At 53.6% G+C, this 24,691-nt stretch overlaps 1 protein-coding gene across 2 annotated transcripts in view; it reads right to left on the bottom strand.

The window, feature by feature from the left end:
• Positions 1–23,717, bottom strand: part of fhl3a (four and a half LIM domains 3a) — a 32,149-nt gene extending 8,432 nt beyond the window's left edge. The window contains exons 1-2 of one of the 2 annotated variants that reach the window (XM_056592945.1): positions 23,547–23,717; positions 15,984–16,132 (exon numbers count right to left, since the gene is read on the bottom strand). The gene's annotated coding sequence lies outside the window, so the exon portion shown is untranslated. The remainder of the gene's footprint in view (positions 1–15,983; positions 16,133–23,546) is intronic. The other variant, XM_056592946.1, reaches the window with a different exon arrangement.
• Between the last annotated feature and the right edge of the window lie 974 nt (positions 23,718–24,691).

Below are 24,691 nucleotides of genomic sequence, written 5' to 3'. Positions count from 1 at the left end.
ACCTTGCGGTATCAGAGAAGGCGGGCGGGGCCGTCTGACTCAGGACTGACATCAGTGAGAGGTCAGAAGAGCTGCGCTCCTCAGTTGTGTAACAACGTTGAGTCATTTGAATCATGTTTGTTCCTGTAAAGCACTTTACATTTTTCACGGCAAGAGTTTGACCGTTTATTGTGCAATTGTTCAGTTAAAGGCTGTAGAGAAAACACAATGAGAAAGGGTACGCATCACGTATGTGACGTCACGCTCCCTGCGACTGGCGTGGACAAGACCGACAATCTCCCCATCGGCATAACGGAAACTCTCAACATGCTCCAACTTATAATGTTTTTCCCATATTTTGATGCTTTTATCATCCCCTTGGAAAAAAGTGGTGAAGTGGAGCAGAGAGATCACCATGCCTGTACCAGAGTGGTGGTGACGTATATCATTCTCGTTGAGAGCTGCGACGAGCTGTAGTTCACAAAGCGGCCTCACACAAAACCTAACACTATCAAACTTATTCGTGAAATTTTTCAGTTTCCTTTGCATGAAAACTTATCATTTAAATCCACAAATGACATATGTGTAATCCAGGGCATATAAAGACTGGGACCAGAAAATAATTACTTTCTCTCCATTGAAACCCATTCATATTTTACTATCTCAGAGGTCCAAATGGCTCTACCGGAAGGGGCGGGACTTCGCCACTCTATTCCCACTTTATGGAATCTGAGCCCCTCCCAGTTGGGGGGGGGACAGAGTTGTTATCAAGGTCGTTATCAAGGAGAGGTGGCAAGACCGCACCTTTATCAAATTACCGACACTCCTGGAGGAACTGCAACAGTCAACATGAGAGAGAGAGAGAGAGAGAGAGAGAGAGAGAGAGAGAGAGAGAGAGAGAGAGAGAGAGAGAGAGAGAGAGAGAGAGAGAGAGAGAGAGAGAGAGAGAGAGAGAGAGAGAGAGAGAGAGAGAGACACAAACTTCAAAATAGTGACAAGAAAGAGAGGCTAGAGGGAGGTGTGTGTGTGTGTGTGTGTGTGTGTGTGGGTGGGTGTGAGTGTGTGTGTGTACGTGTGTGTACGTGTGTGTGTGAGTGTGTGTATAATGTCCTGAGTTCAACTCTTCCCAGGCCTGTGCTCGGGTACGGAGGGAGGCGTTCCCAAACAGCGTGTGTTTACTGTGAGATAGCCGAGGAACGCCAAGGCTACGGCCGCCAGCATCACCGCTCGGCATGCTGGGTCAACAGTCGGGCGGCCAATCAAGACGGGCCTCAAATCGGGAAGTCACAACCAGCCATGTTCTGACACTCCGCCCGCTGTCTCTGGGTCGGAGGTTCTCCCAGCCGCCGGGTTCCGGTACGGCCCGGTTCCCCCGGCCACCGCGGCTAATCCCCAAGCTAAACGTAGCTTACGCTGCGCTTAGCGTCGAGCCCGTCTCTGGACTGAGGACATAGAGGAGACCTTCTGACTGAGGACATAGAGGAGACCTTCTGGACTGAGGACATAGAGGAGACCTTCTGACTGAGGACAGAGGAGACCGTCTGACTGAGGACATAGAGGAGACCTTCTGACTGAGGACATAGAGGAGACCATCTGGACTGAGGACATAGAGGAGACCTTCTGACTGAGGACTTAGAGGAGACCTTCTGGAATGAGGACATAGAGGAGACCTTCTGGACTGAGGACAGAGGAGACCGTCTGACTGAGGACATAGAGGAGACCTTCTGAACTGAGGACATAGAGGAGACCTTCTGGACTGAGGACATAGAAGAGACCTTCTTGACTGAAGACATAGAGGAGACCTTCTGACTGAGGACATAGAGGAGACCTTCTGGACTGAGGACATAGAGGAGACCTTCTGACTGAGGACATAGAGGAGACCTTCCGGACTGAGGACATAGAGGAGACCTTCTGGACTGAGGACAGAGGAGACCTTCTGGACTGAGGACATAGAGGAGACCTTCTGACTGAGGACATAGAGGAGACCTTCTAGACTGAGGACATAGGAGACCTTCTGACTGAGGACATAGAGGAGACCTTCTGGACTGAGGACATAGAGGAGACCTTCTGACTGAGGACATAGAGGAGACCTTCTGGACTGAGGACAGAGGAGACCTTCTGGACTGAGGACATAGAGGAGACCTTCTGGACTGAGGACATAGAGGAGACATTCTGGACTGAGGACAGAGGAGACCTTCTGACTGAGGACAGAGGAGACCTTCTGGACTGAGGACAGAGGAGACCTACTGGACGGAGGACAAAGGAGACCTTCTGGACTGAGGACAGAGGAGACCTTCTGGACTGAGGACATAGAGGAGACCTTCTGGACTGAGGACATAGAGGAGACCTTCTGGGCTGAGGACATAGAGGAGACCTTCTGAACTGAGGACATAGAGGAGACCTTCTGGACTGAGGACATAGAGGAGACCTTCTGGACTGAGGAAATAGAGGAGACCTTCTGACTGAGGACAGAGGAGACCTTCTGGACTGAGGACATAGAGGAGACCTTCTGGACTGAGGACATAGAGGAGACCTTCTGGGCTGAGGACATAGAGGAGACCTTCTGAACTGAGGACATAGAGGAGACCTTCTGGACTGAGGACATAGAGGAGACCTTCTGGACTGAGGAAATAGAGGAGACCTTCTGACTGAGGACATAGAGGAGACCTTCTGGACTGAGGACAGAGGAGACCTTCTGGACTGAGGACATAGAGGAGACCTTCTGGACTGAGGACATAGAGGAGACCTTCTGAACTGAGGACATAGAGGAGACCTTCTGGACTGAGGACAGAGGAGACCTTCTGGACTGAGGACATAGAGGAGACCTTCTGGACTGAGGACATAGAGGAGACCTTCTGGACTGAGGACATAGAGGAGACCTTCTGGAATGAGGACAGAGAGCTGTAGGCTCATGGATCCGCCCAGAGGCTGCAGAGTGATCGTCCTCAGTTTATATGTGATCCATACTTTACAGGAAGAGACAGAGAGGAGAGTGAGGGAGGGGGAGACAGAGAGAGGAGGAGGGGAGAGGAGTAGGTGGAGAGGAGGGGAGGAGGAGGAGGAGGAAGAGGAGGAGGGGATGATGAAGAGGAGAGGATAAGGAGACGAGGAGTAGGGGAACAGAAGGAGAGGGGAGAGGAGGGTAAGAGGAGGTGATGGCCACTCGAGTATATCATCAGAGATGAGTAGTGGCTGGCAGAGCGGAGTGAAACCAAAGTGTCTCAAACACACTTGACCGCTGCTTGAGGACGGCTGTCGACTGAAGAGCGTTGAGTCGTCTGGGGCTGAGCCAGTACAGGAGCGCCTCAGGGCAGGAGAGGCCCAGTACAGGAGCGCCTCAGGGCAGGAGAGGCCCAGTACAGGAGCGCCTCAGGGCAGGAGAGGCCCAGGACAGGTGAGCTCATCTCCTCAGGGCAGGAGAGGCCCAGTACAGATGAGCTCATCTCCTCCCAGTACAGGTGAGCTCATCTCCTCCCAGTACAGGTGAGCTGGTCTCCTCCCAGTACAGGTGAGCTCATCTCCTCCCAGTACAGGTGAGCTGGTCTCCTCCCAGTACAGGTGAGCTCATCTCCTCAGGGCAGGAGAGGCCCAGTACAGGTGAGCTGATCTCCTCCCAGTACAGGTGAGCTGGTCTCCTCCCAGTACAGGTGAGATGTTCTCCTCCCAGTACAGGTGAGCTCATCTCCTCCCAGTACAGGTGAGCTGAGCTCCTCCCAGAACAGATGAGCTGGTCTCCTCCCAGTACAGTCCCAGCCGATGGTCCGTCCCACCTGCGACCAGCTGGTGGTCCGATGTGTTCAGCGGGACAGGGACACGGTAGCCAGAGGCTGATAGGGTCAATGGGGTGTGTGAGGAAGATGCAAGCTAAATTAAGTTACGGCTCACAAGGACTGGCTCATGGGAACCTTACTGCCATATCGAAAACGGAAGTCGATAAAATAGAAACACACACACACACACACACACACACACACACACACACACACACACACACACACACACACACACACACACACACACACACACACACACACACACACACACACACACACACACACACACACACACACACACACACGCAGTTAAGAAGAGCTGTGATTGGGCAAAGACATCTTTCTTCTCAACAAAAGCTTAAGTGCAGTCATTCTTCTCTTAGTGAAAATATACCGTCCAGTTTATTTAATACTCTCTCGATAGCAGAACCAACAGACCAACTTTGTTGTTGGCAGCCAACTTTGTTGTTGTTGAAAACGCATCTACGTCACTCCTCTGCACGTCCTCTATTCATCAGTGATTGCTCGGTCTATCTCGTACCGGGCTCGTGAGGTTTCATCCTGTTTATTGTGGAGTCAGACAGGAAGGTCAGGGAGAGAGACGCCCGGACCACGGCAACCGGGTCCCCGGTCGCTGTAGTGAGGGTCCATGGTCGCCCTGCTGTGGACTGGGCCTTAGTAGGACGCGCTCAAACCGGTGATCCACCGGGCACCCGTGAAGATATCTTTTGGTTTGGGATAGTCTCCACCAGAAGGTCTCTAGTATCCAGTAGAAGGTCTCCAGTCTCCACCAGAAGGTCTCCTGTCTCCAGTAGAAGGTCTCCAGTCCCCAGTAGAAGGTCTCTAGTCCCCAGTAGAAGGTCTCTAGTCTCCACCAGAAGGTCTCTAGTCTCCAGTAGAAGGTCTCTAGTCTCCAGTAGAAGGTCTCTAGTCTCCACCAGAAGGTCTCTAGTCTCCACCAGAAGGTCTCTAGTCTCCAGTAGAAGGTCTCTAGTCTCCAGTAGAAGGTCTCTAGTCTCCACCAGAAGGTCTCCTGTCTCCAGTAGAAGGTCTCCAGTCCCCAGTAGAAGGTCTCTAGTCCCCAGTAGAAGGTCTCTAGTCTCCACCAGAAGGTCTCTAGTCTCCAGTAGAAGGTCTCTAGTCTCCAGTAGAAGGTCTCTAGTCTCCAGTAGAAGGTCTCTAGTCTCCACCAGAAGGTCTCTAGTCTCCACCAGAAGGTCTCTAGTCTCCAGTAGAAGGTCTCCAGTCTCCACCAGAAGGTCTCCAGTCTCCACCAGAAGGTCTCTAGTCTCCAGTAGAAGGTCTCTAGTCTCCAGTAGAAGGTCTCTAGTCTCCAGTAGAAGGTCTCTAGTCTCCAGTAGAAGGTCTCCAGTCTCCACCAGAAGGTCTCCAGTCTCCAGTAGAAGGTCTCCAGTCTCCACCAGAAGGTCTCTAGTCTCCACCAGAAGGTCTCTAGTCTCCAGTAGAAGGTCTCCAGTCTCCACCAGAAGGTCTCCAGTCTCCACCAGAAGGTCTCCAGTCGCCAGTAGAAGGTGTCCAGTCTCCAGTAGAAGGTCTCCAGTCTCCACCAGAAGGTCTCTAGTCTCCAGTAGAAGGTCTCTAGTCTCCACCAGAAGGTCTCCAGTCTCCACCAGAAGGTCTCTAGTCTCCACCAGAAGGTCTCTAGTCTCCACCAGAAGGTCTCTAGTGTCCAGTAGAAGGTCTCTAGTCTCCAGTAGAAGGTCTCTAGTCTCCACCAGAAGGTCTCTAGTCTCCAGTAGAAGGTCTCTAGTCTCCAGTAGAAGGTCTCTAGTCCCCAGTAGAAGGTCTCCAGTCTCCACCAGAAGGTCTCTAGTCTCCAGTAGAAGGTCTCTAGTCTCCAGTAGAAGGTCTCTAGTCTCCACCAGAAGGTCTCTAGTCTCCAGTAGAAGGTCTCTAGTCCCCAGTAGAAGGTCTCCAGTCTCCACCAGAAGGTCTCTAGTCTCCAGTAGAAGGTGTTCAGCAGGTGGTCTCCAGGGTCTCCAGGGTGCTGCGGCCCCAGATCACCCGGTCAGTTCCGTTCTGTGAGGGGCATCCCAGGAGCAGGGAGCAACAACCAGGAGCCCCAGACCACAGACTGCAGCTCCCGAGTCAGAGGAGCTAACCCGTCATTGTCCCTGAGCACTTAAACACTGCCTGGGGAGGAGTGGGCGGGGAGACAGCCCCAAATGAAAGGATTAATGAGTACCTGCAGGGCAGCGGCCACCCGATGTAATCACCCCCCCCAACCCCAGCCGGCGTTTAGCGGTGGTGGAGTGGAGGGAGCGGACAGACGGCTGAATATCAGCTTTGATGTTCCTGCACAGATTCACCAGCTGAAGAACTGAACCAGAGATATAAACCATAACAACCACACCTGTTACACCTGAACAGATCTAGCAGTAGAAGAACCGACGGTAGCAACACTCTGCCAGAGACCTTCAGACCCCCAGTCTCAGAGGATGCATCGCGGGGGCGGTTTTCAGGCTTCCAGGAGATATGCTGTTTCTGCTTCACAAAGCTAAGCTTTGATTTAATTCATTTCCATGAGTTGATAGCTGGTATGAAGTGTAATGGGACAACATGGAGGCTGGCTGACGCCGTGGGGGTACACTGTCCAGGTGGGACCCTCCTGGGACCAGGGCCCGGGAGGAGGAGAACCTCAGGGTACCAGAGGGCTGGTTCTGGTGTCTCCACGGTCTCTCAGAGCTCAGGGTACCAGAGGGCTTGTTCTGGTGTCTCCACGGTCTCTCTCTGGAGCTGTAACGCTGGCAGAGGTCACACTTTATATGTGAACTAAAACATGGCCTCTCTTCCCGGGACAGTCCCTCTTCCCTTCTTTCCAAAGGAAGAGCAATGACCAAACATGGGCATTCTCGCTCCTGTCCGTCTTCCTCTGGAACCTAACCTGTGGCTGGGACCCTCGCTGGGGGACCTTTAAACCAGTGATACCATCAGTGGAGGCTCATCCATCCTGTTCCAAACTGACCTGAAGAACTCCCATGTAGATTTGAAATGTGTACAATGTACACTTTATTCTGTATTTAGAATCATGGTGAAGGATTCACAAGCCTTCACAGTCTGTATAGATCATAACGTACAATACAGAGTTGGCAATTACTGTCGACCAAGTAGATATAATATCACTCCACTCAGGGATGATTCTGTCTGAGCAGCATGCCTAGAAAGTCTTATGCTGGCCAGGGTTTCAGCTCCCGTGGGAGTTTGGTTTTTATGAGAGTCTCACAGAGACGTGCTCCAGCACAATTTCCCCCCGGATACAAAGTGAGGCTATCGCCTCTTAGATCTGTTATGAGCCAGGCACACATCCTAACAATCTCTGGAAATCTCCCTTAGTAAAATATCTGAGATCCGCTGTGGATCAGTCGTGCTTGAATACGGTTCTCCAAAGCAGTTTAAACAATGCACATCATCGTAAACTCTCAACACCCATGTCTTGTCTTTTCTTTTATGTCTGTGTGAATTTTTAATTGTGACTGGAGCCATGTCAATAACATTTTCTGTAACCCTTGTGTAACAGACAATAAAGTTGAATTTATCTTATGTTATCTAATCTTATCTTATCTTATCCACGACGAACGAGATTGGGAAACGACTCACGTCGGCTCACAGGAAACAGAACTCGGAGCGGAGGGTAGGTCTGACCTCTGACCTCAAGGACCTGGAGCGGAGGGTAGGTCTGACCTCCGACCTCCTCAAAGACCTGGAGCGGAGGGTACAGGGCTCCAGACTAACTTTTTCTTTGGGTGCACTGGTGCGCCTACATTTTTAATTTGGGTGCACCAGCACGTATTTATGGTGCACCCAAGTTTTGAGTTGTTGAGGGGGGGGGGTGGGGGGGGTTGGACCATGCCTTGCGCTGAGTTTTTGACGGGGGGGGGGGGGGGGGGGGGGGGGGGGTTCGACCGTGCCTGCCTTGCGCTGAGTTGTTCAGGGGGGGGGGCAACCCGGGCAGCTGCACCGGTTGCACCGTCGATATTTACGCCATTGATTAATAAAATCTTGACCATTAAATAAATGCCTTAAATAAATGCCGAATCTGTATCTCTCATAAAGAATATCGTCAGACAATGCCAAGGGATCAGTTCTGTCCCGAAAAACCCTCTGTCTCCGGAGAGACGCCTGTACGATAAGTGCGTCGAGACACCCACAAATGGTGACGCCATCATCGGAGGAGGGGCTAGGAAGCTGCGCACGCCGATATAAGTAGCCGATCTCCGGGTAGACTCGCTGAAAAGCTGCTCCCGACCAGGTTTGGTTGCGAGCGTAAGTCACCATGGTGATACAGCGACGCTTAAAGAGATCGACTTTCATGGTACAGCTAACCCAGGCTTTCAGCTCAACATACCTCGCTAACCCTCTAATCGAGCTTCGTAGTACAGGCCCCTGGATTGGGCTTCGCGGGTTTGTTTCCCGGCGTTTCTATTGTTACCGGTCTTCCAACGGTTTATTAGGTGTCTAATAAATCGCTGTCTAATTAATACTTCATTCACTGCCTCTTCCGTGGTTATTACAATAATATGAATAGACTGCTCTGTAAAAAAATAAATAATACTAATTATACCACATACATTTTCAGTCGCACCGGTGCGACCAAATATTTTATTTGGTCGCACTTTATTTGGTCGCACTAATAATACTACCCTCCGGTAGTATTATTTCACTACCCCGAATTCTAGGCGCATGTGCGCCCAAATTAGGCGCATTCTGGAGCCCTGGGGTAGGTCTGACCTCCGACCTCAAAGACCTGGAGCGGAGGGTAGGTCTGACCTCCGACCTCCTCAAGGACCTGGAGCGGAGGGTATGTCTGACCTCCAACCTCCTCAAGGAGCTTAGCGGAGGGTAGGTCTGACCTCCTCAAGGACCTGGAGCGGAGACGTGGTCTCTGCGTTCCGTGGGTCAGTAGGCACCATGTTGTCTCTCCAGAAGAGGTCCTGTGCTCTGAGAAGGGGGGTGGAGCCCATGACGCCCTCGCTGCACACTCAGCACACCGACCAACCGCTCAGCGTCAGAGCACGGCCCGGAGCCGCAGACCACCGCCACCAGGAGAACCCGCTCACACGTCCTCCAGGTGGGCTCCCGCTGCCTCACCACAGCCACCAGGAGAACCCGCTCACACGTCCTCCAGGTGGGCTCCGCTGCCTCAGCACAGCCACCAGGAGAACCCGCTCACACGTCCTCCAGGTGGGCTCCGCTGCCTCAGCACAGCTCACTGATGTCCACACGGCCCTCACGGCCACACACACCACTACCCCGGCCGCAACGCAAGCCCTCATTACCCAGCACACACACACCCAGGTGGGCGTGTGTGTGTATGGCTCCCTGGCGCTGGCTAGCCTGGAGGTCAGCAGACAGGAAGGACGTATTTGGAAACGTGTCCAGAATTTGTGAAGAATTTGATAATAGGCAAATATAATAATAAAAGAAAATGTTGTGGCATGGATCAAATGCCATGCATTACTGAGAGGGTGAACAGTCTCCTCTGTTACCTATGGATCACATCCCTCTGGTTACTGAGAGGGTGAACAGTCTCCTCTGTTACCTATGAATCACATCCCTCTGGTTACTGAGAGGGTGAACAGTCTCCTCTGTTACCTATGGATCACATCCCTCTGGTTACTGAGAGGGTGAACAGTCTCCTCTGTTACCTATGGATCACATCCCTCTGGTTACTGAGAGGGTGAACAGTCTCCTCTGTTACCTATGGATCACATCCCTCTGGTTACTGAGAGGGTGAACAGTCTCCTCTGTTACCTATGGATCACATCCCTCTGGTTACTGAGAGGGTGAACAGTCTCCTCTGTTACCTATGGATCACATCCCTCTGGTTACTGAGAGGGTGAACAGTCTCCTCTGTTACCTATGGATCACATCCCTCTGGTTACTGAGAGGGTGAACAGTCTCCTCTGTTACCTATGGATCACATCCCTCTGGTTACTGAGAGGGTGAACAGTCTCCTCTGTTACCTATGGATCACATCCCTCTGGTTACTGAGAGGGTGAACAGTCTCCTCTGTTACCTATGGATCACATCCCTCTGGTTACTGAGAGGGTGAACAGTCTCCTCTGTTACCTATGGATCACATCCCTCTGGTTACTGAGAGGGTGAACAGTCTCCTCTGTTACCTATGGATCACATCCCTCTGGTTACTGAGAGTGTGAACAGTCTCCTCTGTTACCTATGAATCACATCCCTCTGGTTACTGAGAGGGTGAACAGTCTCCTCTGTTACCTATGGATCACATCCCTCTGGTTACTGAGAGGGTGAACAGTCTCCTGTTACCTATGGATCACATCCCTCTGGTCACTGAGAGGGTGAACAGTCTCCTCTGTTACCTATGGATCACATTCCTCTGGTTACTGAGATGGTAAACATCAGTTCACTTCTACCATCACTGAATTCCAAAGAGGTGTTTATCAAAGCGACTTAATGCACATTTAGACACATCCTTGGGTCCTGCACATTGGGAATCAAACCCAGTCCTTTTGGGTTGGGAGTCTAACCCTTTAGCCTTTAGAGAGGCTTTCTTCAAAACACCTTCAGGGATTATTTCCCCTGGACCAACGGGTCTGTCTCCAATGTGAGGGGAGGAGGAGGACCGCGAGGAGAAACTTTCCAGGATATTCCACTTTTTTTTCTTCTCCCAGTCCGACACATCTCCATGACAACGTGTAAACAATGCCCTCATCCCCTTCGCACCATGAAGCGTTGGCGGTGACATCAGGTGCTGGCTGGAGATCAGAGGCTCCCTAAGGCCAACAGAGTCCTCACCAGGAACATTAGAGGCTGAGAGAGACCTCACCAGGAACATTAGAGGCTGAGAGAGACCTCAGCAGGAAGAATAGAGGCTGCGAGAGACCTCACCAGGAACATTAGAGGCTGAGAGAGACCTCAGCAGGAACATTAGAGGCTGAGAGAGACCTCACCAGGAACAATAGAGGCTGAGAGAGACCTCACCAGGAACATTAGAGGCTGAGAGAGACCTCAGCAGGAACATCTAGAGGCTGAGAGAGACCTCACCAGGAACACTAGAGGCTGAGAGAGACCTCACCAGGAACATTAGAGGCTGAGAGAGACCTCAGCAGGAACATCTAGAGGCTGAGAGAGACCTCACCAGGAACATTAGAGGCTGAGAGAAACCTCACCAGGAACATTAAAGGCTGAGAGAGACCTCAGCAGGAACATTAGAGGCTGAGAGAGACCTCAACAGGAACATTAGAGGCTGAGAGAGACCTCACCAGGAACATTAGAGGCTGAGAGAGACCTCAGCAGGAACATCTAGAGGCTGAGAGAGACCTCACCAAGAACATTAGAGGCTGAGAGAGATCTCAGGAGGAAAATTAGAGGCTGAGAGAGACCTCAGCAGGAACATTAGAGGCTGAGAGAGACCTCACCAGACCATTAGAGGCTGAGAGAGACCTCAGCAGGAACATTAGAGGCTGAGAGAGACCTCACCAGGAACATTAGAGGCTGAGAGAGACCTCAGCAGGGCTATGTCAGAGGGTTCAGAGGATAGTCCTCACCAGAGCCATGTCAGCAGTAACAGGACTGCTTTCCTACACCATGAAGGGGGGGGGCCCCGACCGACTGGGGTCTCTCCCCCGGGGGGGGGTGGGGTCTCTCCCTGGGGGGGAGGGGTTCTACTGACTGGGGTCTCCAGCCGACCGGTAGTTTGAGAGCAGGAAGATCCAGGCGGTTTGGAAACCCAACATTCATAGTGTTTTGAAACTTGAATTCTGAAGCACAGCTTTCTGCATGAATATCTATTGAGGGACTTAATTATAGGATGAAGCTTTATTGGGTCTGGTTCTCGTGGAGCTCTGTGGGTCGGTGTTTCCATCTCCAGCCCGTTTCCAGCTCATATTCGTTGATGCAGCGATGAACCAGGAACCGGCTGGCTGCCAACTCTGGCCGACAAATGAGTTGATTTTGGCTGATGTCACTCTGAGTTCATCCCTGCTCGTCTGTGTGAGTATAAAGAACCCTGACACACATTCGCACACTCAAACACACACAAACACATGTAAATACACACGCACACACACAGACACCCAGAGATACAGAAGACAGAGGCCTTGACGCCATGTCAACAAACAGACGAGCGACGGCAAGCCTCCGGGACAATGGAGAACCTGTACAGACAAGTAGCCCCCGCACACACACACACACACACACACACACACACACACACACACACACACACACACACACACACACACACACACACACACACACACACACACACACACACACACACACACACTAACAAAGGCAAGTAGAAACACAGGCGAACACAGGCATGCACCCTCGCAGACGCAGCCACATGCATGAACACACATCCCTCAGCAGCAGAACGCTTTAATCACTCTGTGGGGACCAGCGTGTAATTAGTCCTTGTGTGTAATTAGTCATCAGCAACCCTTGCTTCCCCAAACATGTCATCAGTACATGTGACGACACAGTTCACATGTCGAGGGAAGGAACATCAATCTTCATTTAAATCTATTTCACTATTGTGCAGAGGCTTCTAACCAAGGTGACCAAGAGCGAATCACAAACACATGTCTGTAGGGGGTGTGTAGGGTTCAGAGGTCATGGAGGTCAGGATGCCTTCAGGGGCAGACTTTGGGGTTGGAACCCCCAGCCTTCAGGCTGCCAGTCCCCCTAACCCGGGCCCGCGGTGAAGCCTGGAGTACGAGCTGCAAGCCTCCTTCCTCTGACCCAGCATGACGCTAACATGAGCTCAGCGCCGCCGTGGAACCTCAGCTGAGGATGAGATGAGATCAGAGCTGAGGGGAGAGCGAGAGAACCACCACCCCTCTGATAGTACCACCACCCCTCGGAACCACCAACCCTCTGATAGAACCAACACCCCTCTGATCCACCACCCCTCTGATAGAACCACCACCCCTCTGAACCACCACCCATCTGTTAGAACCACCACCCCACTGAACCACCAACCCTCTGATAGAACCAACAACCCTCTGAACCACCACCCCTCTGATAGTACCACCACCCCTCGGAACCACCAACCCTCTGATAGAACCAACACCCCTCTGAACCAGCACCCCTCTGATAGAACCACCACTCCTCTGAACCACCACCCCTCTGTTAGGACCACCACCCCTCTGATAGAACCAGCACCCCTCTGATAGAACCACCACCCCTCTGAACCACCACCCCTCTGTTAGGACCAGCACCCCTCTGATAGAACCAGCACCCCTCTGATAGAACCAGCACCCCTCTGTTAGAACCACCACCCCTCTGGTAGAACCACCACCCCTCTGGTAGAACCACAACCCCTCTGTTAGGACCACCACCCCTCTGGTAGAACCACCACCCCTCTGTTAGAACCACCACCCCTCTGATAGAACCACCACCCCTCTGATAGAACCAGCACCCCTCTGATAGAACCAGCACCCCTCTGTTAGAACCAGCACCCCTCTGGTAGAACCAGCACCCCTCTGTTAGAACCACCACCCCTCTGGTAGAACCACCACCCCTCTGAACCACCACCCCTCTGATAGAACCAGCACCCCTCTGATATAACCACCACCCCTCTGTTAGAACCACCACCCCTCTGTTAGGACCACCACCCCTCTGATAGAACCACCACCCCTCTGTTAGAACCACCACCCCTCTGGTAGAACCACCACCCCTCTGGTAGAACCACCACCCCAGACGGCCGGTCTTTCAGGCCTCTGATGAGGGTTCTGAAGCTCTGGTCTCAGAGGTGAAACACATTCTGTCAGCACATTGTGGGCGGCCATGCTGGGTCAACGGGTTTCACCCTATAGCGTACTGACTAGAGCACGCACACACACACACACACACACACACACACACACACACACACACACACACACACACACACACACACACACACACACACACACACACACACACACACACACACACACACACACACACGCAAACACGTAAACGCACACACCCCTCTGAAAACATGTAACAGACGTCGTCGTGGAAACGGACTTCAGCAGATGCTAAGTTTGCGCCGTAGTTTCCTTGACTTTGCCGTTGGTGCGCAGCCCTCTGTCAGCCTTATCTCCGCTGTCAGCGGACGCTGCGCTTTATCACACATGCAAAACACCATCCGTCTCTGCCTCTCGGTACCACAGAGCCCCTTGTAGGCCCGGGGAAGCACTGATAGCACGGCTGAATGATGTCGCCTTCCACCCAGCCTGACTATCGCTACTCCATCTCCTACCCACACTACACACCCTCTCTCTCCTCCACCCTCTCGCTCCTCCACCTCCTCACCACCCTACACACCTCTCTCTCTGTCCTCCACCTCCTCACCCTCACACATCTCTCTCTCCTCCACCTCCTCACCACCCTACACACCTCTCTCTCTGTCCTCCACCTCCTCACCCTCACACATCTCTCTCTCCTCCACCTCCTCAACACACTACACACCTCTCTCCCAGCCCCTGAGGAGCTGGTGGGAGAGGTGGAGGGTTTGGTTGGAGAAGTGGAGGAGATGCTTGGAGAGGTGGAGGAGCTGGTTGGAGAGGTGGTTGAGCTGGTTGGAGAGGTGGAGGAGCTGGTTGGAGAGGTGGAGGAGCTGGTTGGAGAGGTGGAGGGGTTGGTTGGAGAGGTGGAGGAGCTGGTTGGAGAGGTGGAGGAGCTGGTTGGAGAGGTGGAGGGGTTGGTGGGTTTACACTACATTGGGCTGCCTGGTTGAAGACGGCCAGTGCAGCTTTGCTCTACACTTCATACCGCCTCCATAGATGTGGCTGTACACTTCATACCGCCTCCATAGATGTGGCTGTACACTTCATACCGCCTCCATAGATGTGGCTGTACACTTCATACCGCCTCCATAGATGTGGCTGTATACTCATCATAACATCGATATACACTTGAAACTCAAACAGCTTTTCAACAGCAGACCCGATTTCCACACTTCAAACGCTGTGGACCACAGCGTAGACCTACAACGCTACAGGCTCACGGTCTGCAGAGTGTCAGACCGTGAGCCTGTAGCGTTGTAGGTCTACGCTGTACAACGCTACAGGCTCACGGTCTGACACTCTGCAGACCAGCGCTACATGCTAAAGTGCTATATGCTAAAGGTCTGCAACTCTGCAGACCAGCGCTACATGCTAAAGTGCTAGATGCTAAAGGTCTGCAACTCTGCAGACCAGCGCTACATGCTAAAGTGCTAGATGCTAAAGGTCTGCAACTCTGCAGACCAGCGCTACATGCTAAAGTGCTAGATGCTAAAGGTCTGCAACTCTGCAGAACAGCGCTACATGCTAAAGTGCTAGATGCTAAAGGTCTGCAACTCTGCAGACCAGCGCTACATGCTAAAGTGCTAGATGCTAAAGGTCTGCAACTCTGCAGACCAGCGCTACATGCTAAAGTGCTAGATGCTAAAGGTCTGCAACTCTGCAGACCAGCGCTACATGCTATAGTGCTAGATGCTAAAGGTCTGCAACTCTGTAGACCAGCGCTACATGCTAAAGTGCTAGATGCTAAAGGTCTGCAACTCTGCAGACCAGCGCTACATGCTATAGTGCTAGATGCTAAAGGTCTGCAACTCTGTAGACCAGCGCTACATGCTAAAGTGCTAGATGCTAAAGGTCTGCAACTCTGTAGACCAGCGCTACATGCTAAAGTGCTAGATGCTAAAGGTCTGCAACTCTGTAGACCAGCGCTACATGCTAAAGTGCTAGATGCTAAAGGTCTGCAACTCTGTAGACCAGCGCTACATGCTAAAGTGCTAGATGCTACAGGTCTGCAACTCTGTAGACCAGCGCTACATGCTAAAGTGCTAGATGCTACAGGTCTGCAACTCTGTAGTCCAGCGCTACATGCTAAAGTGCTAGATGCTAAAGGTCTGCAACTCTGTAGACCAGCGCTACATGCTAAAGCTCTCAGACCAAGTGCTCCAGGCTAAAGCTCTCAGACCGAGTGCTCCATGCTACATGCTATCAGACATAGCGCTCCATGCTACATGCTATCAGACCACAGCGCCGACAGAGTCCTCCCCGGGGCGCCTGGCAGCCGAGCCTCGACCTCCAAACCTTCAACCCTGACAGATTTCCATTCAACAGCCCAACGAGGGACGGGGAGGAGGAGGAGGAGGAGGAGCAGGAGGAGGAGGAGGTGACGGTGGTGGGAGGCAAATGTTTCCAAAGTGAGGTCATCCCTCTGGCTCCCCATTGGCCGGGCCGGTACTCTGCTTACCGTGTGTCGCTCTGCTGGAGGATCTGATCTCAGTGCGGTCGTGTTTGAAGCTCGCTGCCTCGGTCCTCCAGCGCCGCGCTGATCGCTAGCGGGTGGCCGAGCTCCGAGGACGACGCAGAGAACCGCTTCCTGATGCTAGCCAGATCCTCCTGGAATGGATAAAAGGAGTTTGGCTCAATCCACAAAAAGACTCGGGATTCTGAAACCCGTTTCTACAAGAGCAGAGCTCTAGAGCCCAAAGCTATTAGTTACCCAGTACCATATACTGGTGATACCATGCTAGTGCTAGGGTTTACTGATAAGCAACACAATCCCGTGACAGCATGACAGGATGTGACTCAGTCAGCCTGATCAATAGATGCCAGGCCAATGGCGTCAGCGTCAGCATCTGCGTGATTGAGAGCCAACTGGTCCAACGTGTCCACTCGCTCTCCTTTAATGAAGTCCCAGGTAAACAGACCGGGAGAGATGACAGATGAGGGATTGATCTCGCGGTCCACAGACACCCCAGATACACTCAGTTTACATGGGGAGGCCATCAGGGACTGACGAACCAAACAACCTCCGTTCTGACCCTCGGCCCTAACAGCATCCTGAGGCCTAAAAAAAAAAAGGTTTAGTTCCTGTTGGTTGTCAGTTGAGGTCATGGGTAGGTAAGGAATTTATTTTATTTTTTTATTTTATTTTTTCCAGCGGCAGCGAATGATAGGTAGGTTGTTTTCATTTAAAAACGAGAAAATTCGCTCATCCTTGTACAGAATGAAGAGGTACTGTACCAAAACGTAATTATAGTTTGCATCAATTTTTTATTTATTTATTTTTTTTATTTTTTTATAAAGCTCATAAAATAATTTGGGTCGCACATAAATTGACAGGGTCGGTCGGAAACCGGAACCAAACAATTTTTTTTTTTTGTTTGGTTCCGGTTTCCGACCGGAAACCAACTGGATACCAGTCAAAGGGACGGGCTCCGTCACTCTGGAGCGACGTTCCTCCAATCAACACGCAGTTGAAAGACGCCCTGCTCAAAGGTCACAAAGAGCTCAATCTGCACCCCTGAGACGCCCTGCTCCAAGACACACAGAGCTCAACCTGCACCCCTGAGACGCCCTGCTCCAAGACACACAGAGCTCAACCTGCACCCCTGAGACGCCCTGCTCCAAGACACACAGAGCTCAACCTGCACCCCTGAGACGCCCTGCTCCAAGAACACACAGAGCTCAACCTGCACCCCTGAGACGCCCTGCTCCAAGAACACACAGAGCTCAACCTGCACCCCTGAGACACCCTGCTCCAAGACACACAGAGCTCAACCTGCACCCCTGAGACGCCCTGCTCCAAGACACACAGAGCTCAACCTGCACCCCTGAGACGCCCTGCTCCGAGACACACAGAGCTCAACCTGCACCCCTGAGACGCCCTGCTCCAAGAACACACAGAGCTCAACCTGCACCCCTAAGGCGCCCTGCCCGAGCTCCGCCTCTGCTCATCAGGCAGAACCTCCTGTTGGAGCCACAGTGAATCAGACCATTTAGTCTCTCATTGACCGGGGATCAGGTCCAAGTTGGCATCGTACCCGGGGTCCTGAGCTCTCCTGAGCTCTCCATCTCTCACCTCTGGGATGGAGAGCTCCTCCTCTCTCTGTGTAGTGAGGGCTGAGACTGAGAGCACCGAACGGGAGCCCACAGCAGAGCCATCCTCCATCAGGGCCCTCGGCCTCATCAGGAAGCAGCTCCATGACAGACGACCTCTGAGCTCCGACACGCCTACTCCTCCGCCTCCTCCTCCGCCTCCTCCCCCTCCTCCTCCTCCTCCTCTTCTCTCTCCTCTCCTCCTCTCCTCCTCCTCTCCTCCTCTCCTCTCTCCTCTCCTCTCACCTCCTCTTCCTCCTCCTCCCCCTCTCCTCCTCCTCCTCCTCCTCCTCCTCCTCTGCCTCCTCCTCCTCCTCCTCTCCTCCTCTCCTCTCCTCCTCTCCCTCCTCCTCCTCCTCCTCCTCCTCCCTTCTCTCCCCCTCCTCCTCCTCCTCCTCCCCCCCTCCACCTCCTCCCCCCCCTCCTCCTCCCCTCCTCCTCCTCCCCCTCCTCTCCTCCTCCCCCTCCTCCTCTCTCCCTCCTCCTCCTCCTCCTCCTCCCCTCCACCTCCTCCCCCTCCTCCCCTCCTCCACCTCCTCCCCCTCCTCCTCCCTTCTCCCCCTCCTCCTCCTCCTCCCCTCTCCCTCCTCCTCCCCTCCACCTCCTCCCCCTCCTCCCCTCCTCCTCCTCCTCCCCTCCCCCTCCTCCTCCTCCTCCCCCTCCTCCTCCCCTCTCCCCCTCCTCCTCCCCTCTCCCCCTCCTCCTCCTCCTCCCCTCTCCCTCCTCCTCCCCTCCACCTCCTCCCCCTCCTCCCCTCCTCCTCCTCCCCCTCCTGAGGAAGGAGCCAAGAAGCCGTCCCTCACTCCTCGTAAATCAGCCTTCTGCCGCTCGGTCCCAGCAGCCTCCTTTTATAGCCCCTCCAGGGACACATCCCCATGTAAGGCTGCTGCTCCGCCGGGGCAACACCACCCGCCGGCTGGAGGTGTGAGGCTGTGGGGCACCTCCGTCACCTCGATCAAACCCAGCCCCACCCCCATTACCAGTGTTACAACTGCACAACCATCACCTCCAACACCACCACCTCCTCCACCTCCAACCCCCTCTCCCACCACCTCGATCACCTCCACCACCTCCACCACCTCCATCACCTCCACCCCCCTCTCCAACCACCTCCACTCCTCCCCGCTCCACGGCAGAGTGCGGCTGAGGTGGAGACGCGGCGTGTCGGAGCCTGTGAGGGCTGAGCGGAGCGAGGTATCTCTGGAGGATCTCTGCTGTGTGCATCTGGGCTCTGGGTCCCTGAGTCATGTCTGACGGCGGGCTGCGGGCTGCGGGCCTGCCCCGGCCTGCCTCCACCAACACCCCATTGTTCCCTCAGCAGATGGCGGAGAGAGGGTGATGTGCATCTGTTACAACCAGAGAGAGGAGAGAGGGGAGAGAGACAGGCCAGCAAGGAGAGAGAGACACACTGACACAGACCGCCAATGAAACCAGGAGCGGGAGAAAGAGACAAGCAAAGAGAGATGGAGAGGGAGGCATGGAGTCAATCAAAGAAAGGGAGCGAGAGAGAAAGGAGGAGAGAGAAAGATTCCTGTAGATAGTCCCGGTGAGAGTAACACTCTCCCGTCGTGCAGAGCCGAGATTTGCTCTGTTTACCCAGCGAGCGGAGAGCTCTCTCTCCCAGCGGCGCTCCAATAAACCTCTCACCCTGCTCTCACCCCAGCCTCTGACCCAGCTCTCACCCAGCTCTCACCCAGCCTCTGACCCTGCTCTCACCCCAGCCTCTGACCCAGCTCTCACCCATCTCTCACCCATCTCTCACCCAGCTCTCACCCAGCCTCTCACCCTGCTCTCACCCCAGCCTCTGACCCTGCTCTCACCCTGCTCTCACCCAGCTCTCACCCATCTCTCACCCTGCTCTCACCCCAGCCTCTGACCCAGCCTCTCACCCATCTCTCACCCAGCTCTCACCCCAGCCTCTCACCCTCTCACTCTCACCCTGCTCTCACCCATCTCTCACCCAGCTCTCACCCAGCCTCTGACCCTGCTCTCACCCAGCTCTCACCCAGCTCTCACCCAGCTTCTGACCCTGCTCTCACCCAGCTCTCACCCAGCTCTCACCCAGCCTCTCACCCCAGCCTCTCACCCCTAGCCTCTCACCCCTAGCCTCTCACCCTCAGCCTCTCACCCCACTCACCTCTCACCCCTAGCCTCTCACCCTCAGCCTCTCACCCCACTCACCTCTCACCCCTAGCCTCTCACCCTCAGCCTCTCACCCCAGCCTCTCACCCCAGCTCTCACCCCAGCCTCTCACCCCAGCCTCTCACCCCTAGCCTCTCACCCCTAGCCTCTCACCCCAGCCTCTCACCTCAGCCTCTCACCCCAGCCTCTCACCCTCAGCCTCTCACCCCTAGCCTCTCACCCCAGCCTCTCACCCTCAGCCTCTCACCCTCAGCCTCTCACCCTCAGCCTCTCACCCTCAGCCTCTCACCCTCAGCCTCTCACCCCAGCCTCTCACCCCTAGCCTCTCACCCCAGCCTCTCACCCCTAGCCTCCAGGAATTGTCAAATTAGGGCCCAGTGCCTAGCAACGCAGTGAGGACCAAGTATGGGCATAAAGAGGAAGCCAGTGTGTCGCCCTCTCAGAGCAGTAGAGCTGGCTGGAGCCTGACTCAGAGTGACTCCACACTAACCCCAGCAGCCAAACCTCCAGTAGCTCACGGCAAGAACCTCCAGGAGCTGGACTCGGAAGACAAGGTACCAGCTCATTATGGATCGGCACTGACACAGTCCTGATTACTGATCGGAGATCAATCCAAAGTATCTAATTGTCAAACCGATTGCTTTGAGACACATAAATGTTACTACAACCTGCATTATAAATGTAAATAGTATACTACACTACACGTGAACCTCCTAAGATGTCGCAATTGGATTGGTTCGCTATATCGGGATATTGGGCAGTATCCCATGATTGAGATCTCAAACTCGGGATATTGGTTTCATCCTTCATAAACCGCTAATAAAAACAATTGAGTCCCGGCAAATAGTGTTAAGAGTGTTCAGGTGTAGTAAAACAATTTTTCACCTCAGGCTCCGTGAATAGCTATTCCCCACTATTCTTTTCGCCCTCGACGAATAATTGTTCACTATAACATGCATTACAAATGCAACTAGAACATCATTACCACTCAGGTTACAATCTGGCCACTGAGAGGTTGTTGCTAGGTTACAGACAGGTAACTCTGCTCACTGAAACCACAGGAGCTGCTGCCCTCCCCTCCTCCTCCTCCTCCATCTTGTCTCCCCTCGCTGGACCGACAGGGTCGCTAAGGCAACGGCCTCCTCCCTCATCCTCTAAATGATGAGGTCATCGGCGGCCTCGTTCTGCGAGGGGCAGACCCGGCTGCAAGGTCTCCGTCTGACATGTCGGGATGTGGACGTGTTTTAATTGAGTGTGTGTGCGTTTGTTGTGGATGTGTGTGTTTGTGTCTGTTTATTGAAGTGCTGTGTGTATGTGTGTGGGTGCTGTGGATGTGTATTTGTGTGCGTGTATGCTATTGATGGATGTGTGTCTGTGTGTGTGTGTGTGCGTTTGTTTGTGCATATGTGTTTGGGTTAGCATGTGTGCGTGTTGAAACCCCGTGTTGTTGAGCAACTCTGCCTGTTTGGACAAAAGTGGTCTGTTGGAGCCAGGTCTGATTGTCGCTAGGCAGCGCTGCCTGGCGTCAGTGTGGTGGAAGAGGTTACCAGACAGACACAGAGAAGCACACACACTTCACACCTCGCAACCAGCAGCTGGGGGTCTCGTCGGTACAGACCCAACCACCCTGTCGTGGGAAAAGGCCGGAGCGCATCAGCTCTGTGGGTAGCGTAGCGTATCTCTATGTGTAGCTGTATGCGTAGCGTAGCTCTATGTCTAGCGTAGCTCTATGTGTAGCTTAGCTATACAGTTTGCGTAGCATAGGTCTATGTGTACGTAGCATAGCTCTATGTGTAGCGGAGCTCTATGTGCAGCAGAGAGAGAGAGAGAGAGAGAGAGAGAGAGAGAGAGAGAGAGAGAGAGAGAGAGAGAGAGAGAGAGAGAGAGAGAGAGAGAGAGAGAGAGAGAGAGAGAGAGAGAGAGAGAGAGAGAGAGAGAGAGAGAGAGAGATTCACCCACAGTGAATATCTCACATGTGACCCCCTGTCCACCACATACAGGAAGTATGAGGTCACTTCCTGCCCATTCACACACTCCAGCTGCTGGCCAGCAGGTGACTGCCTACTATACACACAAACACACACAGACACACACACCTGAGCGCACAAAGACGTCCTGAAGTCCCACAGCACAAATAATACAAACCTGAACCTTAAATTGTAAATATAAAGTCAAAAGTCAAAGGCTGCATCCGAGTACATACTATTTCTGTCCAGTTTCTACTACTTGACCATACTACACTTGACTGTGTAGTACGGTCTACAGCTATGCGTAGAACGCCTCCGAACGCTTCCGAACACCGCCGAAACTCCACCGGATGTTTGGAGATGACGTATCTCCCCCCAGATGGCGGCAAAATGTACCTGTTTTCCGTCTTGTTATCGTTGCTATTAAATAAAAAAATTCTCTTTCTACGCCAATGGCTCTTGAAATGGATATCGCTGCTAGAAGGCGTCGTCGTCGGTCATCTCGTAGAGCGACTTACCGGCAGGTTATGATGTATATATGTGGACATTTGGTAAGTCATTTTCTTGGAATAATAATACATTTACAGTTATTTGTTACTCCGTGAAAAAGACGATTGAAGTTCATTTTTCCTTTTTTATTGAACACACACACACACACACACACACACACACACACACACACACACACACACACACACACACACACACACACACACACACACACACACACACACACACACACACACACACACACACACACAAAAAGCTGCTGTTGGTGGTGTCGGGTCAGCCATCTCTTCTACACCTCCCCCTACAGACACACACCCCCCCCTACAGACACACACCCCCCCCTACAGACACACACCTCCCCCTACAGACACAGACACCTCTCTCTACAGACAAACACCCTCCCTACAAACACAGACACCTCTACACAACCTACATCCTGTCTGCACCTGCTACTTCCTCTCTATTAAATCCTGCTTCCTGCGTTCACATATTATTTCCTGTCCGTCACAACCAGTGTCCAGTTGGAGGCGCCTGTCCCATCCTACTTCCTGTTTACCACCTGGTTCTTCCTGTGGAAGAGCGTGTTCTCTCTCTCTCTCTCTCTCTCTCTCTCTCTCTCTCTCTCTCTCTCTCTCTCTCTCTCTCTCTCTCTCTCTCTCTCTCTCTCTCTCTCTCTCTCTCTCTCTCTCTCTCTCTCTCTCTCTCTCTCTCTCTCTCTCTCTCTCTCTCTCTCTCTCTCTCTCTCTCTCTCTCTCTCTCTCTCTCTCTCTCTCTCTCTGGGTGTGTGTGCGCACCAGCGAGCGTGGGTATGTGAGTTTGTCTGTATTGTATGTGTCAGCGTATGTGTCTGAGGGATGAGTCTTTCCAGAGCCCTCTCTCGCCCCCCCAACATGTGGCCCCTGACAGCAGGCCGGACACAGCCTGGTCCAGCACCCAACAGAAGCACCTCCCATGATTTAGGACCCTCCGTCCGGTGCTCCATGGGTATTTTTATGGGTGACCACCGGGCGGTAGAGATGACCTCTGGGCAGCAGCCGCATTCCACATGGGGAGCATTCCTCAGAGAGACGGAGTCTGGGCATGCCCACGGTCAGAGCCGCTGCTCCATTCATATGACGGCTGATATCTCGACACACGTCTGCTGCACAGACAGCGCAACTAACGGCCTCCAACAGACCTCCATCAGACCCGAACGCGTGCGTTCACTGTTTCAACATGAAGTCAGAGAGAAGGGAGGCCGAGGGGAGAAGAATAAAAGCAGGGAGAAAAGGAAAGTTGAAGAAGAAAGTGTAATAAGGGATCTCTCTTCTTACCGGAGCGCTGCCCACCACTTTGAGCCCGACGGCGGTAGAACCTCCGCTCTCGCCGCTCCGTGTCACGTCGCTATTCCGGGGACGTCGCCGGACGCAAAGCTCAACTTCAGCCTCGCTTTTCCCTGAAGTCGGTCCTGTGTGCGGAGGAATGATAGAGCCAGCCGGCTACTTCTGTTCCTCACTGAGGAAGTTAGTGAGTCACAGACCCCGCCCCTTGTGGAGGAGGACACGCCCCCTCCAGCCGCCCAGCTGAACAGGAGACCGATGCTCCGACTTCAGAACTTTCTCTCACTTTCTCTCACCTGCACGTGTCCAGAGGACCCTGTCTGCTGCTCCAGAGGACCCTGTCTGCTGCTCCAGAGGACCCTGTCTGCTGCTCTAGAGGACCCTGTCTACTGCTCCAGAGGACCCTGTCTGTGAACAGCAGAATGTAACATTATTAAACATCGTTGTACGATTATTAAACATATATCATGACTGGCTCTAACTGTTGCCCAGAGTCGCCGTATGAACGTTATCCAACATATGGAGCCCTCTAGACCCCGTGCGTACGCGGAACCCCAAACCACCTGAGGAACCGGAGCTGGAGCCTGAGGAACCGGAGCTGGAGTCTGAGGAACCGGAGCTGGAGTCTGAGGAACCGGAACTGGAGTCTGAGGAACCGGAGCTGGAGCCTGAGGAACCGGAGCTGGAGTCTGAGGAACCGGAGCTGGAGTCTGAGGAACCGGAGCTGGAGCCTGAGGAACCGGAGCTGGAGCCTGAGGAACCGGAGCTGGAGTCTGAGGAACCGGAGCTGGAGCCTGAGGAACCGGAGCTGGAGTCTGAGGAACCGGAGCTGGAGTCTGAGGAACCGGAGCTGGAGTCTGAGGAACCGGAGCTGGAGTCTGAGGAACCGGAGCTGGAGTCCCGGCCCCGCCCTCCAGGTGAGCGGTGTGTCGGGGCCCCGCCCTCCAGGTGAGCGGTGTGTCGGGGCCCCGCCCTCCAGGTGAGCCGTGTGTCGGGGCCCTGCCCTCCAGGTGCGGGGTGTGTCGGGGCCCCGCCCTCCAGGTGAGCGGTGTGTCGGGGCCCCACCCTCCAGGTGAGCGGCTCCGCCCTCCAGGTGAGCCATGTGTCGGGGCCCTGCCCTCCAGGTGCGGGGTGTGTCG

The sequence above is a fragment of the Gadus chalcogrammus genome, chromosome 6, assembly GCF_026213295.1.
Source record: "Gadus chalcogrammus isolate NIFS_2021 chromosome 6, NIFS_Gcha_1.0, whole genome shotgun sequence".
Classification (NCBI taxonomy): domain Eukaryota; kingdom Metazoa; phylum Chordata; class Actinopteri; order Gadiformes; family Gadidae; genus Gadus; species Gadus chalcogrammus.
This window is presented reverse-complemented; position numbering and strand designations above follow the sequence as displayed.